Source organism: Tenrec ecaudatus, chromosome 10, assembly GCF_050624435.1.
Source record: "Tenrec ecaudatus isolate mTenEca1 chromosome 10, mTenEca1.hap1, whole genome shotgun sequence".
Classification (NCBI taxonomy): domain Eukaryota; kingdom Metazoa; phylum Chordata; class Mammalia; order Afrosoricida; family Tenrecidae; genus Tenrec; species Tenrec ecaudatus.
Window position 1 is genome coordinate 48589 of NC_134539.1, and position 14641 is coordinate 63229.

Below are 14641 nucleotides of genomic sequence, written 5' to 3' on the forward strand. Positions count from 1 at the left end.
TCTCGCCAGCAAGAAGGACGCGCCACAACAGGATTCTTCCACAGGCGTTTAATGCGGGTTCGATTTGCAGATGCGGAAAAAGACCCCTAAGCCCCAAACTACTGCTGCTTATATGCGCTCCATGGGGACGTGCTGTGCACTGATTGGTGCGTTCGTCAGAACCCTTATTAGCATACTCCAGGGTGGAGTTATGACTACATCATCTAAGCAGTGTGCATGCTCTAAGTGGTTGTTTACCACTTAACTGGGTCACCGCCCTGACTGCCCGGCACCATCTTGTAATGGCGGCGAGAGCTGCGGCTTCCCACAGCCAACCACAAAGAGAACTGGGGGAGGTTTGCCCTTGCACCACAGGTGGGAAGGTGGCTGGCAGTGGCTCTCTAGAGAACAGAGTGAACTGATCAGATTTTGTCCAAAGAGTGGACTCTGGTCTGTCCCTGCCTGAGTGAAACTTAATTGCCTTTACCTTGTGACCTCAGGAACAGTCTCAAATACCAAACTAGTCCAAGGTCAAACTATGTGCAGGAACACCACTACGCTTCTCAAGGGGTCTGGGAGTTGCTTCTTCTGTGGATTAGAAGCTGCAGATTGTCTACAACATCCAGACGATGCACATGTGCTCCCCCTGAAGTGCCAGCCACCTCCCCAAGAGAAGCTCAGTCCACACTGCTACCGGAGAATTCACAGAGCATCTGCACCCCCCAGGAGGCATCACTGGAGGCTTGGCCAGCAGGCCGCTGCACCTGTAAGCAAGCACAGCACCTTCCTCTGCCTCCAGCTGTCCTCAGAGTCCTGACTTTCCAGTCCAGAGTATGTCCTGGCCCGCCAGACTCCACCAGCTTCCTGAGCCCAGTGGCTCCCACACAGTGCACTCAAAAACCCCTCCTCCACTTCCACCTGTAAGCCCTCACCACCACTAAGAACTATGTCCCTCTGCACCTCAGGGGCTCTATGCACAGGCAGGAGCAGAGTCTCTCCTCTGGGCCAGGCACTGGGACTGCAGGAGAGGTCACGCAGGGCCTGGGGGAGGCCTCACCTGGAAGGTGAAAACGGTTAGGCTCAGCTCCACAGCAGATGTGACTCCGGGGAAGGAGGACACAACCTGGGTCTGAAAAACAGACAGGCAGAATGTCAGGACAGGCTCTGTCTCAAGTGTCCAGGGAGGCTGGGGAGTAGAATTCACTCATTCAATGAGATGGCAAAGAGTAGGTTTGGAGATTAGTTTTATTATAAACTGAAATTTACATCATATTATTATTTCCATATGCTTCATCCAAGTTTTCTTTTAGCAATAAAAAGTGAAATAGTGGAGGGAAGGTAGGGTGTAAAGGGGGAACCGATTACAGAGATCTACATATAACCTCATCCCTGGGAGACGGACAACAGAAAATTGGGTGAAGGGAGACGTTGGAAAGTGTAAGATATGACAAAATAATAATTTATAAATTTCAAGGGTTCATAAGGGAGGGTGGAATGGGGAGGGCGGGGGGGGATAAGGAGCTGATCCCAACGACTTAAGGGGCAAGCAGATGTTTTGAGGATGATGAGGGCAACGAATATACAAATGTGCTTTACACAATTGATGTATGTATGGATTTTGATGAGTTGTATGAGCCCCCAATGAAATTATTTTTAAATAGATCATTAGTTTTTTGTTTTTAAACAGAAATAAGAATGCTTAAGAAAAGCTACACTAAAACTGATGATCTTGAGTCAGAGAGAACTGAGAAAAATCGCTACACTGTGCTGTCTTGGTGGTCTCACAGCCTGGACATGAGGGCCACTGCCCAGGGATGACCACCAGTACAGAAAGCATGACACTGACTGACCAATGCACAAACCCCACTTCAACGTTCTCCACACTCCCTCCCCAGTGACATCAAAGCCCCTCCTGTCTGCAGTCAGGAAGGCAGTTAAAAGAATCCCTCTGTGTCCTGTGCTAGTCTGTTCCCAATAAAACGCTCTCTTCTCACCAAAGCCTGCACTGGAGCAGCCTTTTTGGCTTGACTTCAGCAGCAGGCAGAGACCTGACTTCTGTGGCAACACATGTGGGGGTTCGTCCAAGCCCCCCTTCCTACCTGTGATGCACGGACCCTGCAGCTGGAGTGGGGCCAATGCCGGTCCCAGCCCCAGGGAGTTTGTTACTGTTCCAAGACCTGGACAGGCATTTCCAAGGAAGAAAAAGAGAAAGAAAAGGCACAGGGCTGTCACACACTGGGGGGTTGCACACACCACAAGGAGGTACTGTCACACATCACCCAGCTGTCTGTCACACATCACACAGGGAGCTGTCACATGTTCACCCGAGCTCCAAAATGCCAAGACACCTCAGGTCCTGGGAAAACACTGGGCCGATGCACTGGCTACTTCCTTCCTCTGCCTGAAGCTTGCTGCTCAAGTAGCAGTAGAGACCCTCCAGCTCACAAGCCTCAACTCTGGACCCCAACTGACAATTAGACTTGTCTGAACTTGAACACACCCCTGAAGACCTAGAGAGCTGACAAGCGGACACTCCATGGGACACTGCCTGCGTGCCCCACAAGGCAGACTACCTGCAGTGTGCATGGAGAACTTGTAGTCACCACACACAGAAGACAAATCCCATCTGGCTCTCGGTCCCTGCACCCAGTATAGAAGGGATGCGCTGCCTACCCTGGCTCAGGCCCAGGAACAAGTGGGTGGTGTTCTGTTGGATTTACGGGTCAGCCTCCCTATAACAGAAAAGGCCACCGAAGGGTTGAAGGCACCTCTGATGGCGCTCATCCGACCTCTGAGCTGCGTGCATCTGAGCAGAGGCGCAGCCAGCCGGGGTGAGCACATTCCTCACATGAGTGTCTGGTGCATCCGCCAAGCTTTAGGGGCTCAAGGAATTTCACTGCTGGAAGAAGAACCACACTGTGAAAAAACCTCTGGCAGAGCTGTGTCTACAAAGGGAGTAATCGGGACCAAGAACTTCCCTCTCGCTGGGGAGTGATTTCACAAGGGACTGAGAACTTCCCCTCTGTTAGAGTGATTTCACCAGGGACTGAGTACTTCCCTCTCCTATGCAGAAACCCAGAGCTGCCAGAGAAGTTGGCTCAAGCCCCTATGAGATAGTATTTTCACAAATGTTGCCACTGGGTCAATTCTGACCCAAATGACACTGTGTCAGACAGAACAGGAGTTCCCAAATTAGGGTTTTAAGACTGAACATATTTATGGCAGCAGACTGCCACATCTCTCTCCTGGGGAGCAGCTGGTGGGTTTGAAACTCTGACCAGCAGAGAAGTCCATTGTGCAGGCAGGGCCCCTCAGGAAATGCCATGAGGAAGGTGCACATCAGACCCACCCTCCATCAACAGGAAAACCTCTTCCAGGCTGCCTGCCCAGCCACTGAAGCCCTTTCAAAACCACAGTCTGAAATGCAGAACCAGGATGCTGCTGCTCAGAGCCCCACAACCTGTGTGGAGACAGGAAAACACCAGGAAGAGGCTGCTGGGAACCTGGGCAGCCTCATTGGCAAGTGAGGCCAAGCTCTACCCAGACACAGGCCAGGGATGGTGCCCACATAAGCCCGGGTGTTTGTGGGTGCCTTTCCTGTTTACCAGAAAGCCAAACTCTTTGTAGAAGCAACCTGGGACGAACGCTTTAACTTTCAGAAATGTCGAATCTGTGTGCTCTGAGGGGTGAAGAGAAGGCTGGACCCCCTCCTGCTGGGCCTTTATCCCCTTTCCTTTCCAGGGTCCATGGTGGAAAGGATATCTCAGACTGTGGGGTTGTACGGGGGCCACCTTTGCGGAAAGATGAACTCCCATGGTGGGGTTCTACAGGACTATCTTTGAGGAAGAAGGAACTCTGAATGTTGGGTTCTGTGGCACCAGCTTTGGGGAAGGATGGACACCGATCTTTGGGGAAGAATAAACTCTGAGCATGGGGTTTTTGGGGACACTCTTTGGGGAAGGACGTACTCTGACCATGGGATTCTGTGAGACTACCTTTGGGGAAGGATGAACTCCAGAGGTGGCAATGCAGGCTGTGTCACCTGTAGCTCCACGTGTCCATCACTGGTACCTGGGCCTTCCTCCAGACACATGGTCTGGGGGCTCCCACGGGGCATGTCAGTGAATCCTGGGGAAAATAGAGCTCACAGATTACACAGGGAAGGAGCAGGGAATGTGAGGCAGCGGCTCCACATTGAGGCTGACCACGCTGAGCCAGGCTCACAGCCTGCAGAAGCCTCTGAATCGACCCAGTAGTAACACCTATGTTTGAGCAGCCAAACAACAGGCTAACTGGCCTCCCTGAACTTTCTGACCCAGACCACCTGCTCAGGCTGGTTTATGAGGGCACATCTGCTTTCTCCCATTCTCTCTCCCCTGGGGACTTCTCCAGTGCAGGAAATAAGGCTTAAGTGCCAATCAGACCACCTCTGTCTCAGCACAGTGTTATACTTCTCCCTCTGAGATGGAGAAGATCAAAAGGCCATGAACCAAACCAGCAAAGGGGGGCAACGGAACAGGACAAACAGGGGTGACACGACCACAGGGCTGCAGCGTTGGGAAGACAACGGAGCCCACTAGATGATGGTGCGGGGCACAAGGCAAGGTGTCAGGCACCAGGAGCCCTGAGAAAGGGGAGCATGAAGGAAAAGCAGGGGTTACTGGTCAAATCACCTCCACACAGCGGAAGGAAACCATGCCAAGTCCTGTGCCTTCCTCACACCTGTGGCTGTGTCTCAGCCCACTGCAGAGGCCAATATGTCACTCAGTCCATTTTGTTGATGGACCCTTCTTTTTGGATGACCCTCTTCTTTACTGGGCATAACGTCCTTCATCAGAGACTGGCCCCTTCTGATGCGACATTCAAAGTATGTAAGACGGAATACCACCATTCCCTCTTACAAGGAGCTTTCTGGATATTCTTTTTCCTCTTGTTCAAACTTCTCAGAGTCCATGCAGTTGGTATGACATGCCAGTACCACAATCCAGAGAAATTAATTCTTCATTTGTCTTCTGTCATCATGTAAATCAATAGAAAATTCCATGAATTGGGTCAGGTGCACATCAGTCCTCAAAATAACATCTTTGATTTTAAAGAGGTATTTGGCAGCAGGTTTGCCCATGCAATCTATCATCTGCTTTCTTGACTTCTGCTTTCATGAGAGGGAACTGTGGATACCAGCAAGCTGAAATCCTTCAGGTTCACATTTTCTCTGTTAATCGTGTTGCTGCCGAAAGGTGTCCAGTTATGAAGATTTTTTGAGATGCAACCCATCCTGAGTGAAGGCTGCAGTCTTTATCTTCTTCAGTCAGCGCTCCATGTCCTTGTGACTTTCCACATGCAGCCACGGCTGTGCCACCTGCATGCTGCAGGTTATTAATGAATCCCCCTCTAATCCCGATGCTGCGTTCTCCTTCACAGAGTCCCTCTTCTCAGATGATCTGTTCATGTGCAGAGTGAATATGTGCAGGGACACCGCCTTAGCGAGCACCTCCCCTGACTATAAGCCATGTGACTGTAAACTGTGTGACTGGCTGACTGCCTCTTGGTCTATGGGGAGTTTCCAGATGAACACAACTGTATGTTCTGGCATTCCCATTCTTGGCAATGTTATCCATAGGCTATTATGACCCACAAAGATAAATGCCTTTGTATGGTCAATAAAAAAACATGTAGACTCTTTCTGGTGTTCTTGCCTGCAGCCAAGATCCATCTGACATCATTAATGATATCCCTTGTTTTGTACCCTTTGATAAATCCAATTTGAAGGTCAGGCAGTTCCCTTTCAGTACCACTACAACTGTTTTTTTTTTGTATTACAGCCAGCATACTTTTATTTGCATGGGCTATTAATAATGTTCTTCAATGAAACCCAGGATTGATGGACCTATAGGGACAGAATGTAGAATTAGGGGTCCGTGGGGACAAGGATACAGTGGTGATCATGGGTAAAAAATATGTCAAGGAGTTAGTGTAGAAAGATTGCTTGGGAACTGTCTGTGGTAGCAATTCTACAATTCTACCATGATTGAAATGTGGAATGATATGAAGTACACATCTGCACTAAATCCCAATTAGTAAAAAAATAAATATGTTTTTCAATAATTTGAACATTCTACTAGAATACCCTTCTTGGAGCGGACATGTATATGTCCAGCTCTCTTCCAGTGGATGGCCAAATGGGTAGGTAGCTGTTTTCCAAATTTCTTGGCACAGACCAGTCAGTCCTTCCAGTGTTGCATCCATTTGTGGAAGCATCTCTGTTGGCATTCCAACCCCTCCTGGAGTCTGGTTTATGCCAACACCTTCAGAGCTGCTTGGACTTCTTCCCCCAGCAATGCCAGTTCTTGATCCGAGGATTGACCATCAATCAGTTCTTTTTAGCACGGTGACTCTGTGCTATCTTTACTGAAAGACATGATGTAGGAGAAGGAAAATTCGCCTACCAAAAAAGAGCTCTTGGAACTTAAAATACAACTGTCGAGATAAAACCTTCAATAGGATTGTTGAGAGATAGAACTTAAGAGATATACCTAAAGTACGCACACTATAAAAAGACAAAGAAAAAATCAGGAAAAAGATAGGCTATTTGGGAGCTATGAAGAGAAGACAGAGAACCAGGATAGAAGAAACTGTCAAAGACTTTCGTCAAAAGAATGTAACCCCCAAATTTCCAGAGTTTAAAGGAGACCAAGGAACTTTACACTGAAAATCTGAATGGGAAGATGAATCCGTAAGATCTAGGGCCAAGGCCATCACTATGGAATTTCTGAATTCCAAAATAAACCCCCAAACGTTGAAACCCTAAAAGCTCCCAGCAAGAGAAAACAGGCTACACACAGAAAAATGAGCATCAGAAGGAGGCCCCGCTTCTCCAAAGTGACGACTGCTACACAACCACACGGAAGCTTCAGATTTCTGAGGGAAACGGTTTCCAACTGCAGTTCCACACGCCACACTGCCCATCAGCGTGGGGGCAGAGTGGGACATCCACCAAACACCCAAGAACTCGGAGATCTACCTTCCTGGCCCCTCTCTCACAACACTGATTAAAGACAGTCACTACCTGAGGGCCTCAGGAAGGGAATGAGCAGGTGTGAAACCCAGGGCACAGAGGCCCAAATCCCAGGGCAATGCCCCAGCTCTCCATGCACGGCTCCAGCCTGGCCTCGAGAGGGCGTCTCAAAGCAGTAGTAACTGAACTGGGACGCCCAAGTTGACAGTCAGAGTCAGTGTGACAGACACAGACAGGGTCAGAAACTAACAAGGGCATCAAGAAAGCCAAGACAACAGGAAGCTGGAGGACAAAGATCTAAGTAAGCACAGAAAAGTAGAGATCCTGATGACTGGGCGAACACACGGTGTTCCACATCCTCTCTACAAGGTGGGAGGTCATAAACTACTGCTGGATTTGAGGCACAAAATATGTATCTTAACACAAGCAGGAGCCTTGAAGAATTATCGGGGACCTCCATTTTTCCATAAATACCTGAAGCCCCCTCAAACGCTTCGTGGTGGTATTGAAAGCTGTGTGGGTGACTGAGACAGACCCTTGAGCCCTGTTATTCCCCTCACAGAGGGGCAGAGGAACCATACAGGGATGCCAGAGGATGTCACGTGGGCTTTGGAAGAGGGGCCACTGCAGTTTCCTTTTAGCCCCACTCTTTGTGCATCCTCTTACTTACTGCCATTTGCGGATTTTACTTTGGAAAGAGAAAAGTGCAAAAATCATCTGAACTACTGTGTGCAGTTCTGTCCAGCTGCCCTGGTTCTGGGTGTAATCACATGGCACAGGACAGGAGAGGATGGCCCTGGCCCTGGCCATGGGGAACTGAGGCTCTGGCCTGAGCAGACCCACCTGCATCAGGACAGGACATGGTGAAGCCCAGCTCCTGGCTTGGGACTGGACCCCTCATCTGGAGAGAGGCTTCTCCGGAGGACACCGTTGCCAGTGTCATCAGCCAAGACCTTGAAGGATCTGGAGACGGATCCGCTGCGATGCTGCCAGCAGCCAGAGGGCAGAATCCAGGGCCAGGGCTGACCGGGACGAAGCGGACAGGGTCTTGGGCAGGCCCTTCTTGGTCCATCTCACCACGTGGCAAGGACCTGCTGACAAAGCAAACACCACTTCCCGTGGGCAGAGGCTCATCAGCCAGAGTCTGGAAAGAGACTCCAGCCAGTGTGGAGATCTCGGTCCCTTCTCAGCCCTGTCATAAGGCTGTGGGCACAGTACCTGGGAGCTGCTGGCTCTGCAGCTATTTCAGGAAAGCCCGAGGCAGGGGCCAGTGGAGGCCTCCATGGTCTGCAGAGACGCGGTTTCTGCAAGTCCTGTTGGCAGCACAACAGTCAGATGGGGGAGGCTCAGCAACAGCCGAGCCTGTGCCACTTCCCACAGGATCCGCCTGAGGGGACCAGCAAGTGAGAGCCAGGCCGAACCACCTGCTCTCCCACCACTCCCTGGAGCACAGGGCAAGCTAAGCCCAGAGACACAGTGCTGTCAGCCCATTCCCACTTCCCGCAGGCTCTGCCTGGACACCTCAACAAAGGATGGAGGAAAGGAGCATAGGGTGAGTCAAGTCAGCATCAGACAGACGGGGAGGCTCAGCGTCAGTCCAAGCATGTGCCTCCTTCCTGCAGGCTCCACCTTGACAACCCAACAGACGACGTCAAGGCCAACCGCCTGGTCTGGAGAACAGAGCACAGGACGAGCCAAGCCCAGAGACAGAGCAGACAGACAAGGATGCTCAGCAGCAGACCAAGCCTGTGTCTCCTTCCTGCAAGCTCTGTCAAGGCATCCCAGCAAGTAAGAGCCAAACCCAACCAGCTATACCCCGGCCGTCCCTCCTCTGAATCCATGGAGCATAGGGCAAGCCGCGCCAACCACAGCTGCTTACCTCCCACCCTCCGCCACAAGGGTGAGGGTTAGCCCTCCACACACTAAGGGAATGCAGGCCCCCACCCAGGCCAGGCCCAGCACCCACCACATATGACCCATGTATAGCCATTGCCCAGCTTCAGTCTCAGCAACCTCTTTCCCCACTGAGAAATTACCTGAAGCTGTGGACCCCAGCCCAGCTGAAGGGCCCATCCTGCCTGAGCAGTTGGGGAAGTGGTTACAGGAAGGGTGTCCCAGTCATGATGGATGTCACAGGACGTGAGATCACTTGGAAAGGGATCACAGGTAGGGTCCTGATCCTCGGCTGTCACCACTGTGGACCCCAGCCCCCTGTCGATGGGCCAGTCCTGCTTGAGTAGTCAGGTGGGGGCCATCTGGAGGGGTCACAGGGGGTGGGTCACAGAGAGGTCCCAGTCTCAGTCAGGAGGAAGGTCTGTGAGGACCAGCAACACCCCAACCTATAGGAGGCTGGGCTCTGGAGCCCCTCACCTGGCCACTGGGGCCTCACCACACCGTCAGGGTCGGCACAGGGGTCCCCTGAGGAGCAAGGTGGCTTTGGAGCACTCCCACAGGCAACAGACCCATCCTGGGTTGCGGTCCCCGGGTCCGGCTCCGAACGCTGCAGGAGAGCTTTTTGTCTCCGGAGGTAGTTGGCAAACCAGTTGTAGACCTGCTCAGCCGATAGGCTGGTCTCCAACGACAAGGTGTCCTGTGGGGACAAAAGAAGTTGTGCTCGCCTCACCCCACATGGCTCTTCCAGGGAAAGGAGCACGGCCGCCTCACCCTCCACACTCAGGCCAGTCCTACTCTGAGCAGGAGCCCTGGGGTACAAGCGACCAAGTCCTCCCCGTACGGCCCATCCAGGGAGACCCTCCGTCCCAGGCAGGTCCCCCCACACCCAGCAGGAGGGAGCTGCTCAGGGCCTCTGGGTGCTATGGGGCCAGCTCCCTCGTACCCGCTGGGCCTTGTCCGGGTAGGTGCTCACAGCCAAGGCGAAATCCCGCAACTTCTTGCGCACGTCCCCAGGGAAGTGATGGGTTTCTTAGGCCCTCAGGACAGAGGGACGGGGGCGGTGGGTTCCTGGGTGAGGACAAGAGGGCAAGGTCATCTGATAGGACCCCAAACTCTGTCCACTCTTTCCCAGGGCCAGGCCCCGCCCCTAAGAAAGGGCCCCAGGTTCTTCCTCAGGAGCTCCTCTGTGCTCACTTCAGGAACAATGAGGGATTGTGGACACGGAAATGAGGGCCCAGAGAAGGTGCTCAGGGACGGGAGCTGGCGGTGCCCCATCCTGTGCCCACTCATGGCATCCCTGTGCTCCTTCTGTATGGTATCCACAGGACCTCCCCAGTTCCCCTCACCTGTGTGGCTGGGACCCCGAACCCAGGGCAACCCAGAACTCTGAGTGAACGCACTTCTTCCTGCAGCGGAAGGTCTGCAGGGAGCTCAGTGTGTCCACGCCCAGCCTCATGGTCATGTGATAGTGGATGTCATTCCAGGCCTCCACCAGGTCCAAGCTGCCCCCGGGCACCCGGCAGCCCTGCAGAGGGAGAGCCTGGCTGAGTCCTGGAGGCAGGCCTGTGGGGCCACCAGCCCAGCACCCAGCCCAGGGAAGATGCTGGAGTCAGAACTGCTGGTGAGGTGTGCCCCTGGGTGGCGGGACAATGGGATCTACAGCCCTCCTGTCCCTCCAGTCCTGCATCCATCCATGTATGACAGTAGCAATGTGGACGATGGTCAGTTCGAAGCATGGACCACACGTGCATGTTGACAATGTCCTGGGTCCATGAGCCCCAGAGGATGCTTCAAGTCTGGGCGGAGGGTGGAGGTTGCACCCTGAGAAGGCTCGCTCTGCAGACAAGACCTGGGGTGACTCTCAGGCATTTCTTTATCTGCCAGGGGCTTGGCAGGCCAGGCACGATCCCGGTCATGAACCTTTCATGTCAGAGTGCTGGGCGGCGCAGGACTGAGTGAGCAGTGGAGGGAAGAGGATTTTTCCAAGAAGAGAATGCCAACCTCAAATCCACTGACCTCTGTGCTCCTCCTGCCCATCCGCAGACCCTCCAGCTCCAGCAGCCGGTAGGCCAAAAGAGACGGTTTTCCCAAGGAGCAAACCCCTGGTCTCTAATCCACTGACTTCTGACCTCCCCGCCCACCCTGCAGGGAGCCCTACCTCCAGCAGCTTGCAGACCTCCTGGTGCTGCTCCTGCCGGTCCAGGATGAGCACGCACACCAGGACTACAGCCTCACTTTCTAGCAGGTACAGGCGGAGTGGGCTCCTCAGCACAGCCTCCACCAGGGGCTTTGCCTGGTCCAGGTCATCCTCCAGATCCCGGCACAGCCTTCCAGCCAAAGCCACCAGCTCAGCCTGGGGTGGCCAGTCGGGCCTGCTCTCGCTCTCCTCCAGTAGCGTCAGAAACCTGTGCATCCCGCCTCAGGCTGGGGGCCTCTGTAGTAACACTGAGGGTAGTGGGAGGCACAGACCACACACTCAGAGCACCACAGGGCCAGTCTTCAAACCAACCTGTTGAGTCTCATGTCCCCAAAAGCCTAGAACCCTCCAGAGAGGCAGAGTATGTGTGGCCTGATGCCACCTCCTTTCAATCCCCAAAGGCAACAGGCTAAGCCAGCCAGCCATACTGTCCCTCATTTCTCTGACACTGTGGGGACCTAGGAGTCCTGACTGTGCAGTGGTTACACACTGAGCATAAAGCTCCACCTCTCTCCCATGGGGTGGCTGGTGGTTTTGAACTGCAAACCTTGTGCATTGCAGCCCAACATGTAACCACTATGCTACCAGGGCTCCTCTCTACCACCAAGTCAGCAGCTCCAAACCACTAGTCACTCCACCATTGAAAGACTAGGCAGAGTCACAATCTCTGAAACCCATGGGGATCAGTTCTACCCTGTCCTGCAGGCTCACTATAAGTCAGCCTCAACTCCATGGCAGAGTTTGGTTTCATGGTGACCTGACCACACGGACCACTGTCAGGCCCTTGCCTGGCTCTTAACTGCCCCTGGCTCGTCAGACAGCATATCCCCGTAACCGTGTCTGCCTCTCTCCCACCCTCAGTGCAGGGGATGGCTCTTCCCTGGGTCTGGGGTCTCCTAGCCTCTGCCAGGTGGACACTAGTGCCACCTGGCCTGGCATCACATGATGACCCAGGGAAGCAGTGGGTCAGTGGTCAGCTGCGACACTAGGCTTCTGGGAGCTTCCAGCTCTCATCTGACTCTGCGACGCCCTCAGGACACTCCCGTGGATGTCAGGAGTGTGCGTACATCTACAACACGCCGTGCACCATTCACAGGTTTTCATCAAGGAGCCCTGATGGCACAGGACAGAAAGCCTGGCTGTGAAAAACAGAGGGGGCTTCGTGAACCCACCTACCAGATTGCAGCCTCAGACATGTGCTGGGGAGGTCTAGGCTGCCCAGAGGGCTGCCAGGAGTTGGATCTCTCTGACAATAGGGTGGCTGAACTGTTACCCACCGTGCCCCAGTGTCATTCACTCACAATGTGATGCGCTGTGAGCGGAACATGTCAGAGAGAGACTCTCGCCAGCCCCAAGTAACATCGGGGCAGCAAGAGCCCAAGGGAAACACTCAGAGGCTGGGGGAAGAGGGTGCTGCTGTGTCACGAGGGTTGAGGGCTGTAGTCAGTGTCACAAAACAAAGTGCATGTGTGTGTGTGTGTGTGTGTGTGTGTGTGTGTGTGTGTGTGAACTGCTGACTGGAAAACTCACTCAATCTACTACCTTTCTGTAATAGTCTTTAGCCGTGAACTGTATGTCATTTGAGTTCCTCCCCAGACCACTAGTTACAGGAAAAAGCCTGGAATCTCAGGATTGGCACTCTGGCACTCCCATCAAGGCTGACCATCTGCTTGTGCACTGGGAGATCCCTTTGGTCTGGCCTGCCTGCCTGCACCGTGGATTGATGGTGGCATCCACTGTTTACCAGGAGGAAACTCCAGAACACACAACAGCAGCACGGCCAGCGGCCTCTGGTTTGAGCTGCTTTGATTTTGGAAGCAATTCTTATTTAGAAAATGAAAAAACACAAACTGTAAATGTTGCCGCAACACACCTGCATATTAGAGGGGGAGGCAAACTACAGCTATGAAAAGAAAATAGATAATAAACAGAGCAGAAATAAATGAAATGAAAACAGAAAAACAAAGAGAATAATCAAACCGAAAAGTAGATTCTTTTTAGAGATCAACAAAATTATCATACTGACAAAGAAACAAAAAGAGAAGCTATAATTAACCTAGTCTCAACCCAAAGACCTTCAGCTCAAGATTCACACATCAGCAAACTCACCTCCTTGAATTAAGTACCCAGAGGCACGCACTCCAGTAAACCTCAGCCCAGAGGCACCTCGCTCCACAAGCCAGTCTCCTGCATAAGCGCCCTCAGCTTTCCTTGCTCCTTGGGTTCACTCGGCTCCGTGCACTGGCTTCTGGATCTGCTGCTGCTTCTCTCATGGCTCTGGATGCAACATGTTCACTTTGAGGATGCACTCTCCTGGCTCTTGCTGGTAATGGCATCCCTCCTCCTGGTTCTCAGAGAGCCCTGTAACACACAGCAGGAGGCCACTCCAGGGAAGGCTGTTTACAAGGATTGATTCATGGGTGAAAATTACGAATATCTTCTTCCACCTTCTTCCCAGACACATGCAGGGAAAGGTCATTTGGTAAGAATTAGAGATTTTTATCTAGAAGAGCCACATTAAATAATTCACTGTGCCTGCAGAGCCCAGGGACAAGACAGAGCATGTAGTAGTCGTTGGGTTTTCATCCACCAGCCAATCTGGTTGTCAACTCCCAAAAAGTTACAGCCTCAGAAGCTAACAGGGGCAGTTCTACACTGTCCTCCAGGGTCACTGAGTCCACATCAACTTGATGGCAGTAATTTGGTTTACTGCCTGCCTGGCATGCAAGCAGAGAGATGGTTACATCTGTGCTGGATATCGGGAGCTGGAGTGGGAAGGCCCTATGCCAGGGGTCCCCAGCCAGTCTCTCCCTGTCCATTACTGCAGGGCACTCAGATGGTAGAGAGGCATCTGGGGGCACCAAAGGCTCCTGATGAGTCATGAAAATGCATAGGGAAGGCCCATCAGGTCCACAGTGTGAGAATGAGAAGCGTTCTCAACCAGGAACAGTGAAGGGCTACATGCCTGCTCCCTCTTGACCCGGCCTAGGGAGCACAGATCCTGCCTACCTGGGTCCCCTCCAGGAAAGAAGAGGCTCAGCGGGTGAAAACAAAGTCTCAGGGACACCAGAACACCATGGGTGGTAGGGGTAAAGTTGGTGTCTGCAGAGATCACTGGCTCCTGGGATCGGAAGGGGCAGTTGATGAGAGAGCAAGCAGGAGCGGGTGCATGCTGCGTGGATAGACAGGGAGAGTGGCAGGAAGGCTGCAGGAGTGGGTCTCAGAGTGCATCAACCTGTGTCCCTACACAGGTAACCCGTAGGGAACTCAGAACTTGTGGGCTTCGCTCAGAGCCACAGGCTTCTGCATCCAGGGGGAAGATGCAGCCAAGGTTTCCACGTACACTGTCCCAGGAGGAGCCCGTCCATTGTTGTAAGGACAGGGCCCTGTGTAGGCCTGGGTGCTCAGTTCAAGGATCCAGGCTTGCCCTCTGGCCCAGACACTGTCACTGAGTCATGCTGGCCTCAGTTTCCTCATGGTCACAGCGGACAGCATCTTTGATTCTCCCTGCATCTGTGAGGGGACACTGGCTGCCAGCTGTGAGGGGTGTTAGGAGA

General features: G+C 52.9%; 1 pseudogene; it reads right to left on the reverse strand.

Annotated features, from left to right (window-relative positions):
• Window positions 1-1036: 1036 nt before the first annotated feature.
• Window positions 1037-11300, reverse strand: LOC142460247 (anomalous homeobox protein-like; annotated as a pseudogene).
• Window positions 11301-14641: the final 3341 nt, after the last annotated feature.